This window comes from Sphaerodactylus townsendi, linkage group LG11, assembly GCF_021028975.2.
Source record: "Sphaerodactylus townsendi isolate TG3544 linkage group LG11, MPM_Stown_v2.3, whole genome shotgun sequence".
In the NCBI taxonomy this organism is placed as follows: Eukaryota; Metazoa; Chordata; class Lepidosauria; order Squamata; family Sphaerodactylidae; genus Sphaerodactylus; species Sphaerodactylus townsendi.
Window position 1 is genome coordinate 24,548,250 of NC_059435.1, and position 18,011 is coordinate 24,566,260.

Sequence of the window (18,011 nt, forward strand, 5' to 3'; positions counted from 1 at the left end):
GGGTGGGGGGGGGGGGGGGTGGGGGGGGGGGGGGGTGGGGGGGGGGGGGGGTGGGGGGGGGGGGGGGTGGGGGGGGGGGGGGGTGGGGGGGGGGGGGGGTGGGGGGGGGGGGGGGTGGGGGGGGGGGGGGGTGGGGGGGGGGGGGGGTGGGGGGGGGGGGGGGTGGGGGGGGGGGGGGGTGGGGGGGGGGGGGGGTGGGGGGGGGGGGGGGTGGGGGGGGGGGGGGGTGGGGGGGGGGGGGGGTGGGGGGGGGGGGGGGTGGGGGGGGGGGGGGGTGGGGGGGGGGGGGGGTGGGGGGGGGGGGGGGTGGGGGGGGGGGGGGGTGGGGGGGGGGGGGGGTGGGGGGGGGGGGGGGTGGGGGGGGGGGGGGGGGGGGGGGGGGGGGGGGGGGGGGGGGGGGGGGCGGGGGGGGAGTGGGATGGGGGGGGGGGGGGGCGAGGCGTGGGGGCGGGGGGGGGGGTGGGGTACAATTCCCATCAGCCCCTACCAGCATGGCCAATTGGCCATGCTGACAGAGGCTGATGGGAATTGTAGTTCCTGAACATCTGGAGAGCCGCAGGTTCCCTACCCCTGTCTTAGACTGTGCTCAAAGATATCACCCAGGAAGTCTGGCTGCTTATACATGCATAGGCTAGGCTAAGACCTGTTAGCAGAGAGTGGAACAAGGGTACACAACAGCTCTCACACACACCTAGTCCATATTCTAGTCTTAAACTGTGGATAGTGAAAGAAAAAGCAGAGTTTGAGTGGTAGCAGGCAGCTGCCCAAATACTGGAGGGCAAGTGGGAAATCCACACTGTCACAGACACATACACACTTATACAAAGTTTCCCCATTGTTCTTGGTTAAGGAGAACAAGCAAGAGTGTGGGAAGGTTGTGACATCAAGTATATAGGATTAGAAAAGCATGCAAATGTGCCTTGCTTGGATCTTTGGTTTGCTAAACATAATTTGCTGTTCCTAAACTGACCCATTTCCCATTGCTTTGAGGTCTCTTGTCAAGCGCTCCTGATCTTCACTAGGTATCAACATATAACTTCTTAATTCTTCTCATCTTGAAAATATCTTGAATATATTTTAAAACGCTGAGGTTCCCTTCCCAGGGGAGATTATTATATTTTTTCTCCTCTTCCTGCTGGTATTTTGCCAGAGGTTGAGGCCTGTGGACGTGTGCAGAAAGGCCATGGTTTACAGCTTGGGATCTGTGAGGCTCAGTTTCCCAGACTCGGATCATCCCCAGCTTGGCTTCTGCTTGTTCGTGCATTTTTTAAATTTTTGGATTCCCCTCCCCCTTCTGTAAGACACTTTGAGTCCCTCTGGGGAGAAAAGCGACCTAAAACTTTTAATAAAACTGAATAAATATTTTTGTTCAAATGCCTTTTGGTGTACCTTTGAACAAATGACATCAGCTAGCTCCATATGAAACAATTTCTTTTAAATGACCAGAAACCTTCCTGAAGTACAAAAGGCCACATTTACTCATCTGAAAATCAGGTCTGAAGGCCTCCGTCTAGTTTCTCAAAGGAGCCAGTAGACCTATACCATTTGCCCTTCAAAATGTTATCTGAAGTATATTAAGGGCCCTGAAGATATTTATTTTTTGTATGGCATGCTATTAATGCCTGCGGAGAAAAATCATATTTATTCTGTAAGACTTTTGTTATTCAGTAGTATTCAGGCCAGATGACTTCAAAACGTGTTTTCAAACCTAATTGCCTCTGGAGAAGAACAGGGTGCAATTTATAAGATTCAGACAGTTACAAATGTCACTTAAAGGAAACTCTGTTTACAACATGCTGTTAAAGGAAGCACTCGATGACCATTCGAACATTTCTTTGGTAAGAACCAACCCTATTATAAATATATGTTCCTTTTTGCCTTTTTCCCATCATGTAACTCAAGATGGCATGTGGGAGGGGGGGTTCCCCAGAATCTTGCCCATTCAGGTGCTGACCTAGTCCAAATCTTGACTCCCATTCTGAGCGCTGATTACAGCCGTCACAGAAACAGACAAGCCAGAGGGGGTTGACCTATTAGCGTAAGGCTAGTAGCTTCCCTGACTAACAGGCCACACTACCCAAACCTTGGAGTTTGTTTCTGGGGTGAAATGATATAAAAAATCAATTTCCATACTTCTATTTAATAAAATGGAATAAGTTTACCAATCAGAGAGAGCGAAGGGCAAATTCTCAAGCAAACAGGAATATCAAAAATAAACTTCTAGTTGCTTAATAACTATCCTGATTATACCCTTTCCCGCCAAAAGATCTAAGATCTAGGAGCAGCAGTGGTGTAGGAGGTTAAGAGCTTGTGTATCTAATCTGGAGGAACCGGGTTTGATTCCCAGCTCTGCCACCTGAGCTGTGGAGGCTTATCTGGGGAATTCAGATTAGCCTGTGCACTCCCACACACGCCAGCTGGGTGACCTTGGGCTAGTCACAGCTTCTCAGAGCTCTCTCAGCCCCATTCACCTCACAGGGTGTTTGTTGTGAGGGGGGAAGGGCAAGGAGATTGTCAGCCCCTTTGAGTCTCCTGCAGGAGAGAAAGGCGGGATATAAATCCAAACTCTTCTTCTTCTAAGTGGAATTGTAAATTAATCCGCTGCCACTTCTTCCACTTCCAACCATTCCCCTGCCCCAGAATCTAACTGGGCCTAGCAGGGTAGCAGAGGCTAACTGCCTGCTGTCCCACCGGGCCTGGCACTACCCCCCCAAAGCCCCCCCAACCCTCCCCTGATCCAATCACCATGCTAGGCCTGGAAGGGTGGCGGTGACAAACCGCTGTTACCCTGCTGGGTCCAGAACCAACTCTCCAAGTGCCCTCCAACCTTCCCGTGCCCTAAGAAGTAAGCCAGGTCTGGCAGGGCAGCAATGACAAGCCGCTGCTGTCCTGCTAGGTCTGACACCAGCCCTCCAAACTCCATTCCAACCCTTCCCCACCCCAAGCACCAAGATGGGACTTTCCAATCCTCCCTCTGCTCCAAACAGCAAGTCAGGCCCAGCAAACCGCACACTGCCTCATTGGGCCTCGCACCAGCCCTCCAAAGGTCCTTCAACCCTCCTCCTGCCCTAAACATCAAAGGACTGTTTTCAACAATGGAAGAATGATACTCTCTCTTCCTTCAAAGCACTACTGACTGCACTTTCAGTGGAGAAGGGTAGAGACTGCCAGCCAATTCGGTAAACAGGACCAACTTACACCCACAGTCGACTCCCACTCTTCTCTATGTTTTGTAGTGCATCAGTTCTACCAAAATGGCTGTGGAATCATTGTGATACTGTAATCCGCCAGATTGTCGAAGGGAACGGTTATATCAAGGGCCACCAATATGTTTTCTCTATAGAACTCCTGTTCCTTGTGCACAGGTTTTCTTCTCAGAGTAGAAAAAGGAGAAGAGTTTGGATTTATACCCGACCTTTCTCTCCTGTAGGAAGACTCAAGGAGGCTTACAAACTCCTTTCCCTTCATCTCCCAAAAACACACGCCTTGTGAGGTAGGTGGGGCTGAGAGAGTTCTGAAGAACTGTGACTAGCCCAAGGTCACCCAGCAGGAATGTAAGAGTGCAGAAACACATCTGGTTCACCAGATAAGCCTCTGCCACTCAGATGGAGGAGTGGAGAATCAAACCCGGTTCTCCAGATTAGAATCCACCTGCTCTTAACCACTACACCATGCTGGCTCTCTACTCTGTCCCTACTCTATTCTCTGCTTTGTGGGATTCTATTAAATTGTTAGTTGTTTTTTAAGTGTTCTGTGAGGTCTCCAGGTAGGATCACCAGCCTATCATGGAGATGAGGAAACAGACTTTTGTCTTTTTTTGTTGTCTGAAAAGCAAATGGTAAATAATTCCCCTCCTCCCACATATACTGCACACAAATATACTTATCTTTCCTTGAATATGCATTCAATTGGTAGAAATAAAGTGTTAGTTATATGACCTGGCAGAGTTTACCAACCTTCCCAAATACTCCTGTCTCAAATTCGTAGGAAACCTAACAAACAAATCAATTTATTACGCCATGAAGAATAAAGTGAACCCTACTACCAAGGAGACAAATAGGATATGAATGTAGCTAATATTTATATACTGCACATTAATTTAATTTGACAGACGTTTATTGGCTAGGAGAAGAATAGATTCTTGTTAAATTGCAAGAGACATGGGCTATTTGCAGTGTGTGGCAACAGGTGCGCAGTACCTCCAACCAGCATAAATTGCTGGTGGGAAATATCTTTCTACATGACAGTTTGGAGCCAGAATGTGAATAGGGACCAGCTGGTTTGTCTGATATATTGTAAATGACTCTGTTAGTGCAGAAGATGCAAGATGGGTCTGCAAGGAGATTTTCTATTACATGATCCTCGTCTAGACTGTATTGCCAGGATGCATAGAGGAAAATGGTGGTTTAGGCTGTGTACAATGTGATTTTCCCTTCTGCTTGCAAGTTGGGTGTTCTTTCAAGTTCCTGCTTTTCGAGTCACACATTAGAGATGGGTGTGTTCAAATGAGCTGTGACTTTTGTCCATGGCCTTAGACTGTTGCTTGGAAGATAGGTCCCTCCGGGGATTCTCCTTGGCCTTACCACTCACCAGGTAGAAAACACAATAATACAGCCAGCACTATACGTCTCTGTGCATCCTTTCTATCCCATTTCCTTGCACCTTCAAGATATCCTGACAGGTATTGTCGAAGGCTTTCACGGCCGGAATCACTTGATAGAAAACCAGGCATTCCTGGAAAAACTGAAATTTGGTATTGGAGATGTCAGCTTCCAGTATTTTATGTACAACTGGAGTTATCCTGGAATAGAGATGGTCTAGTATGAGAAGGAAAGACATTTGTATGTGAAAGTACTCCTGGAAGCTATGTGGAATGGAAGCTTTTTGATCAATGTTTTTCAAGGGGAGCACAATAGCAAACTCAAACAATGCATTGAACCCTGGGGGTGTCTTTTTGAGTAAGAAGAAAGCCATACACAACTAATTTTGCGCACCTTCAGCTCTGACCAGGAAAACACACACACCTTTTATTGTCTGTCAATGAAAAGAAATAACACATATTTATTTTCAGTGCTCAGCTTGGGTCTTGCTCTTTTTCACACACACCCTCCTCCCTCAGGTAAGACTGCTGGTGATATACAAAAACTCAACTGCAGTAAATGGCAGAGTGTAAAAACATCTTTACTGTAACCATGTTTCCCCAAAAATAAGACAGTGTCTTATATTAATTTTTGCTCCCAAAGATGCGCTATGTCTTATTTTCAGGGGATGTCTTGTTTTTCTGTGTTCTGTTCATCGGGCATGCTTCCAAACAAAAACGTTGCTACGTCTTACTTTCGGGGGATGCCTTATATTTTGCACTTCAGCAAAACCTCTACTACGTCTTATTTTCAGGGGATGTCTTATATTCGGGGAAACAGAGTAATGTGATGGAACTGAAGCATTACTTAATTTCACTCAGACATCTGAATGTGAATTCTTGGTGGAAAGTAGATTCTGCTAGGGTGAACATGGGCAGAAACCACTTGTATCAAAACAATGATACACACACACACACACACATACCCCAGGCAAACTAATAACAATGCATCAGAAATCATCACAAGAACATACAAAACAGTGACTTTAGCAGACTGATGGTGCAATCCATTGACTTCAGTGGACTTGAAAGGATATATTTCTGCTTAGGATGACACTGTGCCAGTGCACAGAATTAACAGACAGAACTCTAGTAGAACTAAACTGCACAAGACCTATGTTAGCATTGGGTGCCCTGGAACTGATTTCCAAGTACATATGCTTGCAATGGCAGCCTTACACATGAGACCGATGATGGGTCAAATTGAGAGTCGCACCCATAAGAAATGAAAGATGTAAATGAAGCTGTTCATTGGCCATGCCAATTGCAAGCAACTCCACTTTAAGCCACCATCATCCGACCCATCTATAAACTCTACCTGGACCGCAGCTTCAGATTTTAAGGAATGAGCCTTTCAAACTCTCCCACAACTAACAATGAATTAAGAAGGAATCTGGTGGGATGACAGAAGGAAATCAAATCACTTCCACTCTGAAGTGTTATAGACTCAACAAAAGGCATTGATGGATGGCAGTGCACTCCTATGCATACTTGCTCCAGTCTAAGCACGTTGGCACAGGATTGCACTATTGTCGAGGTTTATAGCAGACCTTTTAAGTTTAGTGTTAGCAAATAGCTCCATCTTCTGTTCTTCGTGTGGAAATACTTGTACAGCTTTACAAGGAAAATCTCCTTGCAGGTTGGCTGAAGTAGCTGGGTTAAACAAGGCAATTAGCTTAAACCTAACACTTTTGGGCATGAAAAGGATAATCTAGCTAAAGAGAGAAGACTGGGGTAGTTTTTCCTGTGGTGTCCTTTTGTTCAGTTTTCCTACAGCCAAGCCTGTCAGTGGCTGGATCCACATATAATGGGTTACTGCTCTGTTGTTGCACAGCCGTCATCATTCACCTCTTGACCACCTTATCCACACAGGAAAATCCAGGAGATGAATTATTGCAGTAGTGCAATATACACTGGTGGGTGGACACAGCCAGGGTTTGCTTTGGTTACATCCAGCTGCTACTTTAGACTGATTTTATAATTCTTCTCATCACGAGACAGTTCTTGCAAGCTGGTACCAGGATGGAGTTCATCAAGGCGAAGTCTCCTGTGGATTGTGCTCTCGGCAGTGAAGTGATTGAACAGAACAGAAACCTTTATTAGGCATCCAAAAAAAAATTCAACAGGATAGAAACAAACAAAGAACCAAGTAGCTGGAAAAAAAATCCAACATTCCTAAGGGTAGTATAAACAGAAAAAAGAACCCAAGGGATTAATTCAAAGTATTAATCAGAAAATTGACCACCATTTCCAATATCTTGGGATCCTGGTTGTCAAAGGGATAGTTCAGTTTAAAATTAAGAGAGCAAGGGCCTGCCAAGGTAGCGGCCATAAATGAGGTTATTTCCTAGACTAGAAGGATTTGTGCTTCATTCCAAAAAGTTAATATCATGGCTTATAACTCTGTTGTATTATTTTGTATTACAATGTACAATCAAATTCTACTATTTTTTTCTATATATATCCCATGCAACCTAGAAACTGGACTTTTTCAGTGTTGGTACCTTGGCTGTGGAATACCCTCCCAATATACCACAGTAAAAGTCCTCTGACACAGTGGGTTCTATCTCGGAATATGCCACAGAAAAGGTGTTGCAGTGCCATTCTAATGAAGTGATCCATAGGCGATGTGTTTTCAAGCATGTAGGCATTTTGGGTGGAATTTTAGTTGGATACCATGAGATCAGAGGAATGAATTAACTTCTTCCGCAGGCTTCTTTAGTTATCATCGTAGTACAGGGGTTAATCTGCAGGACCAGATTTACTCCCCACTCCTCCACATGCATGGGGGAGGGGGGACTCTAGTCTGATGATCCGGGTTTGTTTCCCCATCCTGTTCATGAAACCTGCTGGGTGACCTGAGGCCAGTTCTCTCAGAACTCTCTCAGCCCCACTACCTCACAAGGTGGCTGTTGTGGGGAGAGGAAGGGAAGGTGATTGTAAGCTGCTTTGAGACTCCTTACAGGAGAGAAAGGGGGTATAAAAACCTTTCTCTTCATCATTGTCCATCAAAGCTATAAAAATAGACTTTTAACTGTTGTATCATAGGCAGAGCTAATGGTTGTCAGGATTAGACAAATAATGGAGCACAGAGATTTGTAAGGGAACCCCAAGGTCTCAGTATGCTGCCATTTCCTTCCTTCAGAGTCCACTGTGATAAAGGGTACCACTGGAAAGCATCTTGACAGAAGTCCAAGCTCATACTGTTTGAATATGAGCATATGAAGCTACTCCATCATCTCCTAAAGTCCCTCCTCAGTTGTGCTGTACAATTTTTAGGCTGTATTTCATTCAGAGAGTAAAGTTTTGAAGTTGGCCAGATCCAAATACTTAATTCTTCAAATGAAATTCATTCTTCTTAGAGAGAGAATGGGCATTCTCAGACTTTCTGGGGCCCGTTTGCAAAGAAATTCCAAGTTGCTTTCCCCCTTCCCACCATAAAACTCTCACATCACTCAGCACAGACCAAGTTTCTCTTTTATGTTTAGATAACTATAGTATGATTAACGGATTGGATTTCATGTGCACACTATGCTGAGGCAAACCCACATTTGCCATTACATCTTCCAGGGCCACTTATTCCAGCTCACATTGTTCTAGCTCAGTGGTTCTCAACCTTCCTAATGCCACGACCCTTTAATACAGTTCCTCATGTTGTGGTGATCCCCAACCCTAACATTTACCAATTTTACAGATGGAGAACACTGATGCAGAGAGTCTTAGGTGACCTCTGTGGAAAGGTCGTTCGACCCCCAAAGGGGTCCCAACCCCCAGTTCTAGCTCATCTCTCCCAACCTTTTAATCCACCTGCAAGAGAGCTGTGACCCAGTTGGGGTCTAGAACCACAGCTTGAGTACAACCAGGGTAGATACTGTGCCCCCTTTGAAACAGGCCTAAACCCAGAAGCTGGTGTGTGAATGTCAAAATCCCAAAGACTGAGACAAACTATTGTATAAAACAGCAGTTTAATCAACAGCTTGTGGATCTTCCCTGGACAAAGCCAGAACTGATGTACGCGCGCAAAGATCCAGTAATTAAAACGGCTTGCACCCCCCATCCTGGGAAAGCGCGCCTAAAACAACGGCAAAGGAGATAACAGTGAAGATGCCCAGCCACTGACCTTGGGCAGCACCTGGGGAATGAAATCATTCTCGAGAAACAGTGCAGAGACAGACAGTATTGCAATTAACCCATTCCACCCCCGCCCCCCATTATACAGAAAGCAGCAAAAGCAACCCCAATATGAGCAGAACTCCTGATAGTGAATCAGAGTTAGACAGAGGTATATTCTGAATGAAAATAACATGTAGGATGCTCAATGGTACTGCAAATGGTACTGCATAGCAAGAACAGAACAAATAATGGAGAATGACAGTTTGAATCTCAATGTATCAAGGTGGTGTACTAAAAATGAACTGGTCTGAAGAATGCCAATCATCGCAGAGCTTTGCCTTTGAGGAAATGTTTTTTTCTGACTAGAGACTGGTAGGCAGATCCAATGAACCCATCTTGAACAGACAGCAGTGGCAATGAGAGATTTCCTCATTTTCCATGAGCTTAAAGTGATGAGGGGAATGATCAATTATGCATCAAGCAATTCATGGTGGCCTGGCTCACTTCCCCTCAACAACCATTTGATAGTCAGGGATGTGTCGTTCAGAATAATGATAATCAACTGCATGATTTCTGTGTGCAAGGGGCACCAATTCAGAAGGCATTTTCCTTTCAAGTTGCAATACCCCTCCCCTAAGAGCAGAAAACAGAGACAGACAAGAAAACAGAATAAAAACTATTAAAGGCAATAAGAAGCAAGTATTGGGACCAAGGGGTAGCCATGGACGACCCCTTTTATTTTTGTATGGAGAGTAATCAGTTATTACATCTAGATCCTCAGTTCACCTCATTTTCCTTCCTAGATTTCTCAACAGGACTTTGGACGATGTATGCTTCAAAAAAGGGACTCCACCATAGCAACCATCAATTGGGGGTCAGTGTAACTCAGAATAAGCCGAAAGCACAATTAGACTGTGCGGCTCGCAGCCCAAACAGCTAAATCACTTATAAACATTTAAGAGGAACATCATGTACCCCTGTATGCAAACAAAAAACCAAACATCTTGAAAATAGACATTATGTACAAAATAAACACTGCATAAACAAACATGAATCTAAGTGCAGGTGGAAAAGCAATGCGGCCCCTGAGAGATCTGCAAGCAGTCTGCAGTCCAGGAGGAGATCATGAGGCTTTGTCCCTTTGGGGCTCTGGGAAAGACAAGGGACTGGTTAAAACCTTGCTACACATTCGGAGAACTATACGTATGCCATGAACTCTGGAAGTACCATTGGGGTCAGGCTATTATATTACCTGGATGCTGACTAGCTCAGTGATTTTAGGAGTGATTTGTATCCTGATAAACTACACAACATCTGGACTTAGATTCAAGTTTATTTAAGTGGCATTTATTTCATACATAGTGTATAGGACAACTGTCTTCACATATGTTTTGAATGTTTGTAGTGTGAGGAATTACTGCAATATAAGGCCAGATAGTCTATTTTCAAGCTGCTCTACTTTTTTTGTGTATAGGGACACTTGGTCTTTCTCATAGACGTTTATAAGCAATTCAACTGTTGGGCTGCGAGCCACAGAGTGTAATTGAGCTTTTGGCTTATTCAAAAAAGGGATTAGCATATAGTACAGGGTGCTGCAGAATGTACCTGATTGGCACTGTTAGAAAAGAAAGCACTGACTTCTGGTTTTGGGCTACAAGGGCAGTTCTTGATTCTATGGTAGGAACATTTTGCCTGCAGGCTGAGCAAATACATAACCTTTGTGGTATTCTCAGTTTAACTGGAATCATGCATTTGGCAGTCTGTGTCGTTCTAGCTTAATGAAAGCAAGAGAACAAGCTTTTTATAGCATTCAAAAAATATTACCAAAAGTACATTCGTTACTCCAGCCTTTTGTTCTGATTTTGAAGAGGTTAATCTTGTCTAATCTTAGCATCCTCTAGCAGAGAAAAAGGTTGGGAACATCTTTCTTCCCACTTGAATGGCAGCTGGCTGGGCTTCTGTTCCTCCTCTGCTACCAAATGCTTAGATATAGCACTTCTGACTGGATATAGTCAGAAGGTCTCCCTAGCTTGGGAGTAAGACTAAGAATATCCCTTGGCTAGATGAATGAGATCGCACCTGAAATTCCATTGCTTTTCTACTGGATGGGCATGGAGGCATAAGCTCTTGGCTTGTAGTCTGTGGCCCCAAGTGAGCAGATTAGTAGAACCAGCACCAGTCCAGGATGTTGGAGCATCACGTTAGAGTACATGCCTTTGATTGTCTGTTTCAATTGCATTCATCTTGCAAGCTGTTCTGAATGCCCAGATGTAGGAGAGCACAGCAAAGTACAAATGCTTCGATTAAGAAAATCACCCCATTAAAAGGTGACATTTGCTTTACGCATTACACCACACGTCAGTAACACCCCTTGTATGCTCATGTTTTCTCCTTGACTAAACTGGAACATGATGCCATCAGGACAGCCATCAACACATTTCTTCAAACTCAACAGAGGGGCCCATGTTTAGCCATGTCATGTTATTTCCCAGCTTCTTCTGCTAGGGTCTGCCCTTTCCTTTCATTTGGCTTTAAAGCCTTGAACCATGCCGTTGGCTGCGAAGGCTGCGAAGGGAGAATGCACACTGAAGCTCTTGGTTTAGTGACACCGCACATCTGTGTTTCTGCTGTCAGTTTTATTCAAGTTGAGAAGCATCTTCTGTCACTCTGATGCTGTAGCTACCCTGTACAGGTAACTTGTATTGATGAAGATTTGCTAAGAAAAGGAAAACACTGTTCCTCATGCAACATAAATGGCCAGCATTCTAAAATGTTCTACCTGTGGTTTAATGAGCAGGTGGGTATACTGCTTTTTCCTGGGCCACAGGGTCACAGAAGCCATGCCTGGCCCATCTGGATTTCCAGCCACATGTGGCCACTCAGAAAAGGAAACCCAGGCAAACAGATTCACATGCCTTTGTATTTGCAGCTTTGCTTGAGGGGGTTTAGGCAGCTGCAATACCGCTCTGCTATCATCGTGACAAAAATTTTCTTGGCAGCTTAATGAAGTAGCAGTGAGATGAAGTATGCTATTTGTTACATGCAAAGCTGCACTTAGTGCCTCTGAAGAAAAAAGGGGAAAAAAAATCAGAATCAAAAAGGTTAAAATAAGAAATTATCCCCTTTAAAAGGTTACGGGAAAGGAGGTGATCTTTCCCAGGCTGTTTTCAACAATAGGGGGCGTTGATCATCTATAAAGCCTACTGCAGATAAGAAGTCGGTGAACAATGTTGTAACGGCTGGGTGATTTTTTAATCATTTGGGAGGGGGATGTGCCGAGCTTTTTTTTTCCTACTGAGGGGATGCACACAGCTTCTTAAGATTTTTGGGTTTGTTTTGAACTACAAACCTTCCCCTCAGTTACCAGGTGTTTTACAAGTAATGAGTGGATAGGCTTTAGGTCGGCTGCTATGAGGTAAGTTTTGTGGTGCACAAAGGACGAATCCCCACTGAAAATAAAATGCAGAAACAACCAGGTTTCAAAAGAAACAGAGCCTTTTCATCCAGGTTTCATCGAGGTTTCTCCCTCCCCACAGCAGCCTATGTCTATTGAAGACCTGGATGTCAATCATGGATTCAAACAATTGGCCCCTTCCGCACACGCAAAATAATGCATTTTCAAACCACTTTCACAACTGTTTGAAATTGGATTTTGCTATTCCACACAGCTTCAAAGAGCACTGAAAGCAGTTTGAAAGTGCATTATTCTGCATGTGCGGAATGAGCCAATGTTACACTCCCCACGCACACGCGTTCTGCTCAGCAGGTCTGTTCTGATTGGCTGTCGTGTTGTGTTGGGGTGGGAACTTTTTTTCAATTTGGTATGAAGCCATGTCGTTACATAAGCAAGTAGACGCATACGTATGATCTCCCCTTTCTTCTGATTGGCTATCGTGTTCTGCCGGGAACCATACTCCGCCCTTGTCTTGTTTTTAGCTCACATCATTACTGCATGGTTTTGCCATTCGTGGCTGCATGGTTTTGCCATTTTAAATCTTTCTCTGCGTGGCTGCATGGCCGTGTTGGCGCAGAGGCTTCTAATCTCATACAGTTTGCAGTTGGCACAGAGGGGTCATCTCAATTTGCACAGTTTACAGTCAAGACAGAAGGCAAATCTCATCACTTCCAATGCTGTTTAAACTGGGGAGCCCAGATTCTCCCTTTAAATCCACCTTAAAGGGAGAATCTGGACTCCCCAGTTTAAACAACACTGGAAATGATGCTGGAATCCACCCCCAAACAGCATTACTTCCAATGCTGTTTCAGCTGGGGAGCCCAGATTCTCCCTTTAAATCCACCTCCAACAGAGTTGGCAGATGCATTTATTCCAGCCATTGAAAAAGCAGCTGGTGCTTTGGAGGCTTGCATGTTTGTAGTTTCTCTCATGGCCACGTTTCTAAGGAGCGAAAGAAAAACCAGCCACTGCCTTGCACGTTTGCTCGGTCGCTGCTCTGCTCCTCAGTGCCACGTCTCCACGTAGCCTCTACCAGTGGGAAACAAAAAAAAAAGGCTGCGCGCACGCTGCACTGTGATTGGGTGGAAGGTTCCACATCACTCCCTACAGCGGAAAAAAAAATACAGTTCCAAACCCCAAACCTCCCCACTGATCTGGCTTCATGGCGTGTTTTTTAAAAAGCTGCACATACATGCAGGTTCTGAAAAAACACGCGATTAGGGGGGGAAGGAACGCCAGAACCGGGATGAAACCCTGTTTGGCAATCAGGCAGGGGGGAGTTCTTCATGAAACCCTGGATATTTCACATGAGTATCATGTGTTATATTGACCATGGGGATTCCCCCAAAGAGATTATTGAGATCACTGAGGCGGGATTAATATATAAACAACTAAGAAGATTTATTTATTTACAGGTTGGTTTTAAAGGAACAAGCCAGCAGCACAGGACTCAGTTGACAAAGCAGAAACCTGACTGAGGTACAAAAATCTAAACTGGTTATGACTTCAGAGAGAAGTTGGACGTTTCTACAATGCTTTCAGATAACGGCGAGTTGTATTGACTGGCCACTAGACTGGATCCTCTCTCACACACAGGATTCCATCCACACCAGCCCACCCTTTCCCCAGAGTAAAACTAACAGCACAATCCTGATCTGGAAGGCATTCAGTGATGGTTCTGCTGCTGAACCACCTCACCGTCTCCTGGGGGTGTACCTGCCAGAGAGACATGGGGCAACCCATGTCCCCGGGCGCTACCTATCTGTTCATGTGGGGGCGGAAAATGGTCCCCCAAAGACTGAAGCTGTCTGCGGGCCTGCTGGGTGCCTCTCGGCCTGGCTTTGCAAGAAGTCAAAGACGAGGTAGCAGGCCCAGTGACGATGGAGGTTGAGTGGGGAGGGGGCAGCGGCAGTGGCCCCTTCACTCAACCTCCATCAGCAGTGGCCCTGCTACCTCCAAAGATGGAAAGCTATTCATCCCATGTGCCTATAAGTCAGTGGTGGCGAACCTATGGCACTCCAGATGTTTATGGACTACAATTCCCATCAGCCCCTGCCAGCATGGCCAATTGGGAATTGTAGTCCATGACCATCTGGAGTTCCATAGGTTCGCCACCATGGTTCTAGGGTATGTCTTCTGGAACTTGAATGAGAACACATGAGAGTATCTTTGTATACCTTGTATATCTTGGCAAAGACAGCAACTTGAGATGGGAGGAAAATCAATGTATATTTCTTGGCTAGTCAGTAGCATATGAGGGATAAATTAACAAGTTATATTCAGTGTCCATAGGCATAATAGTAGGATAAGCACCAGTTTAGGATTGCTCAACAAAATCATATCACATCAGCAACATCCCTTCCTGTCACCTGAGAAATTTCAAGCATGGGAAAGTGAATAATAATTTAAAAGATCTCCTAAGTTGCATCTTGGGGGACCCTAGCTGCCCTGACTTGCAACACCTGGGCATGAAGAAATCCCTCAGCTATAATGTGCTCAGCTTCTTCAAGAGGAAACAATCAAACACAAAGCTTCTTGTATAATATTTTCTTCCATGTCATTACCATGATGCAACAGGCACAGTTTCTGACAGAATCCAGTTAACCTTCCATTGTCCTTAAGAGATGCGTGAAATCTTTTCATACTGATCAGCCACAGACATCCCGACATAAAAATAATCAGAGGTGAATGAAATTGATTTTGATTTACTATGTTACCCAATCTAACTGGAAAACACAACACATAAAACATCCTTGTACCGAGATTGCCGGCTCCTACATGTATAATTTACAACACATGTCACTCGTATACCAAATTGTCGATATTAGTTATTCATGAATACATAGAAAAGCTTGTCATGGAGAAATAAAACCAAATGTTAGTCAGTCATCCTTTGCACTAGTAACTAATACTGCTGTGATGACAATGTTTCGTACTAGGTTCACTGGGTGCTGAAATTTAGTTTAAATCTACGGTTGAAATATTTACTTTCCACTTTTTAGCAATCAATATTACATTAAAAAAAACAAGCTGGGCCTGGCAGGATGGGGGGAGCCTTTACTCTTTCACCCCCCGATGGGGGGCAAGGGAAGCTCCTCCAAGGCAGCCTTGCTCCAACTCTATAAGAACATAAGAACATAAGAACTAGCCTGCTGGATCAGACCAGAGTCCATCTAGTCCAGGACTCTGCTACTCGCAGTGGCCCACCAGGTGCCTTTGGGAGCTCACGTGCAGGATGTGAAAGCAATGACCTTCTGCTGCTGCTGCTCCTGAGCACCTGGTCTGCTAAGGCATTTGCAATCTGAGATCAAGATTCTATGGGGAAAGCCCCCCCCCCAATCTGTGCAAAGCACCCTCACTCACACTAGAAACAGCTGTTGGCTCCCTTCCCTTCTTCTCATGGTGCCTCTCTGGTTGCCAGACAGGGGAGGCAAGAGAGCAGCCAACACTCACAGCCCTGATCTGGAGGGGAACAACCTGGTCAGAGCTCAGAAGCTAGGGGTGGGTGGGCGGTTGCATGCAATTGGCGACTGGTAAATGGGGCTTGCACACCCTTTGCCAAATGAGGCCACCTGGAATCCAATGCCCAAGCCACCCACTGCCCCAACAGGCCAAGCAACAGCCCTCTCAAGCCCCCTCCAAACTGGGCCTGCCTGGCTCCCCCCCCCCAACTCACCACTTGCCCTCATACTTTTATCTTTTTGTGAGGCAGAGTAAAGTTCTTTTCAATGTATTTTTAGAAATTGAGCAAGGCCAGGTGGGATTTTTGACTAGCAGGGCTTCTGATTGGCCACTGGAAATATGATTGATGGCACAGGTTTAAATGCTTTGGGAGCTGTTGCTACCACAGCACGAGCATCTTCACTGCATAACTGAAGCTAAACTGTGTGTATGCAAGCACACATTTTTAAATGTTATGTTTCTTTTAAAAGGCGTCTTATTCAGCAGAGCTTCTGCCTGAAGCTGTGAAGAGTTACTATTAAGAGTTATTCACAGCTCTACTCCCTGACATTTTGTGGTTGGCTCTGCCTCTGGCAGCAGAAATGTTCTGCTTGTACCCACCATCCTGTAAGGTGCCCACAGACTCAGAAGGTTGAGAAGTCCACATTAGAGAGTCTGTTGCTGGGCAAACTATGAACCCTCCATATTGATAGAGGAAAGGGCAAGGGAAAGAATGACAGAAGAAAAAACCAGAGCAGGGTCTGGAAGGGAGACGGAGAAAGAGAAGCGCATGTTCCACATCCTACCTTGTGTTGACTTCCTGCCCATATCAAAATTTCCCACCCCCAAAATCAAACAGTGCAATGAAAAGATACTATTTGGATAAGACAGGAGGAAAACCACTTCTTATCTGGCTTCACACAGGGCTAAGGGAGATAATCCATGTCAACACGAAGACAGGTTGTGTCAGGTTCCACACCTCAAGTGTGGATTTGATCCTCATAATGGGTGTGAATATAGTCACTGCCAATTTGTTGGATGTGCTAATGGTTGACTGGGCCATCTTTCTGAAGCCATCAACGGGATTCCTCCATGATGTCCCCCCTTCCCAGTTAGCTCCCTGGGATACCACAGGGCTAAGGGAGAAAACAGAAAAGCAGGAGTTTAGATGACTACAGTGAGCTTGGCGGACTACTTGTGATGAAGCTATGAGAACCTTGCATAGGCTGTTTATGAAATCCGATGAGGTGGCAGTGAAAGCTGCTCAGAAAACTTATTATGCTGCCTCCATTGCTTGCCACTGACCATGCAGAGAGGAAATGAAACATTTCCCATTTCCATAGCTAAGCAATGGAATAACCCCATCAGTTGGGGCCAATGGAGCTAAAAAATTGAGAGGTTGCAAGTAACATGGGGGAGATGAAGGCAAAAAAACAACAGCCAACTTGTCGAAATGTTTTGTGTTTTGTTTCTAAAAAATACAGATGTGGCTAGATGAGACATTGCTTGGAGTGGCCAGCCAACCAGGCTCCTTTCCCTTCATTCTTCAACTGTCACTTCCTTACCTCTAATGATGAGTGAGGTGTTCTGGATGCCGCTTGTAGCTGCCTGCTGCCACAGTCTCTTGCTATGACTCCCAACATTGCCGCTCCCAGTTTAACTGGACACCTCAGCAGCCACAGCACAGACAGATTTTGGTGGAGATCCAGAACCCCATCCTCATTGAGCCTTTGCAGGAATGCTACAACCTGAGCCATGGCTGCAAACTCGACAGGGGGGAAATTGCAGTGGTAAAAGTGTAAAAGTGTAAAGAAAGACCAACAAAAAAAAGTCTGCAGCAAAATTCATTGAAAAAAGGTGAAAGGGTTGAGATTGGTGGATGGAGATAATTCATGAGATAGCAGTTCTGGAACTGGCATAACATACCCATCAGGTTATTAGCTTGCATGAAGTTTTTGGGGCACTAATAGAAATCATTCTGGTTTTGGAATATGCTTCTGGCGGGATACAGCTGAAAGAGAAAATTCCTTCAAGGAGAAATATGTCAAGTGTCTCTTGAGGCAGATCTTGGAAGGAGTTTCATTTTTACACCATAATAATGCAGTTCATCTTGACCTGAAACCCCAAATTACTAACCAGCAATTTGACTTTAGTCTTTCTAAAGTAATGAACAGCAGAGTAATGAAGAACTAAAATAAATTATGGGGATGCTTGAATATGTTGCTCCAGACATCCTGAGCCCATCAGCACTGCAACAGATATGTGGAGCATTGGAGTGTTAGCCTATGCCATGCGAACAGGAGTATTTCCGTTCTTGGGATATGGCTAGACACTGCTAAGACATTCCTATTCAGAACTGGATCT

At 45.2% G+C, this 18,011-nt stretch overlaps 1 pseudogene; it reads left to right on the top strand.

The window, feature by feature from the left end:
- LOC125440600 overlaps positions 1 to 17,976 on the top strand; it is a 108,992-nt pseudogene extending 91,016 nt beyond the window's left edge.
- The last annotated feature ends 35 nt before the right edge of the window (positions 17,977 to 18,011 follow it).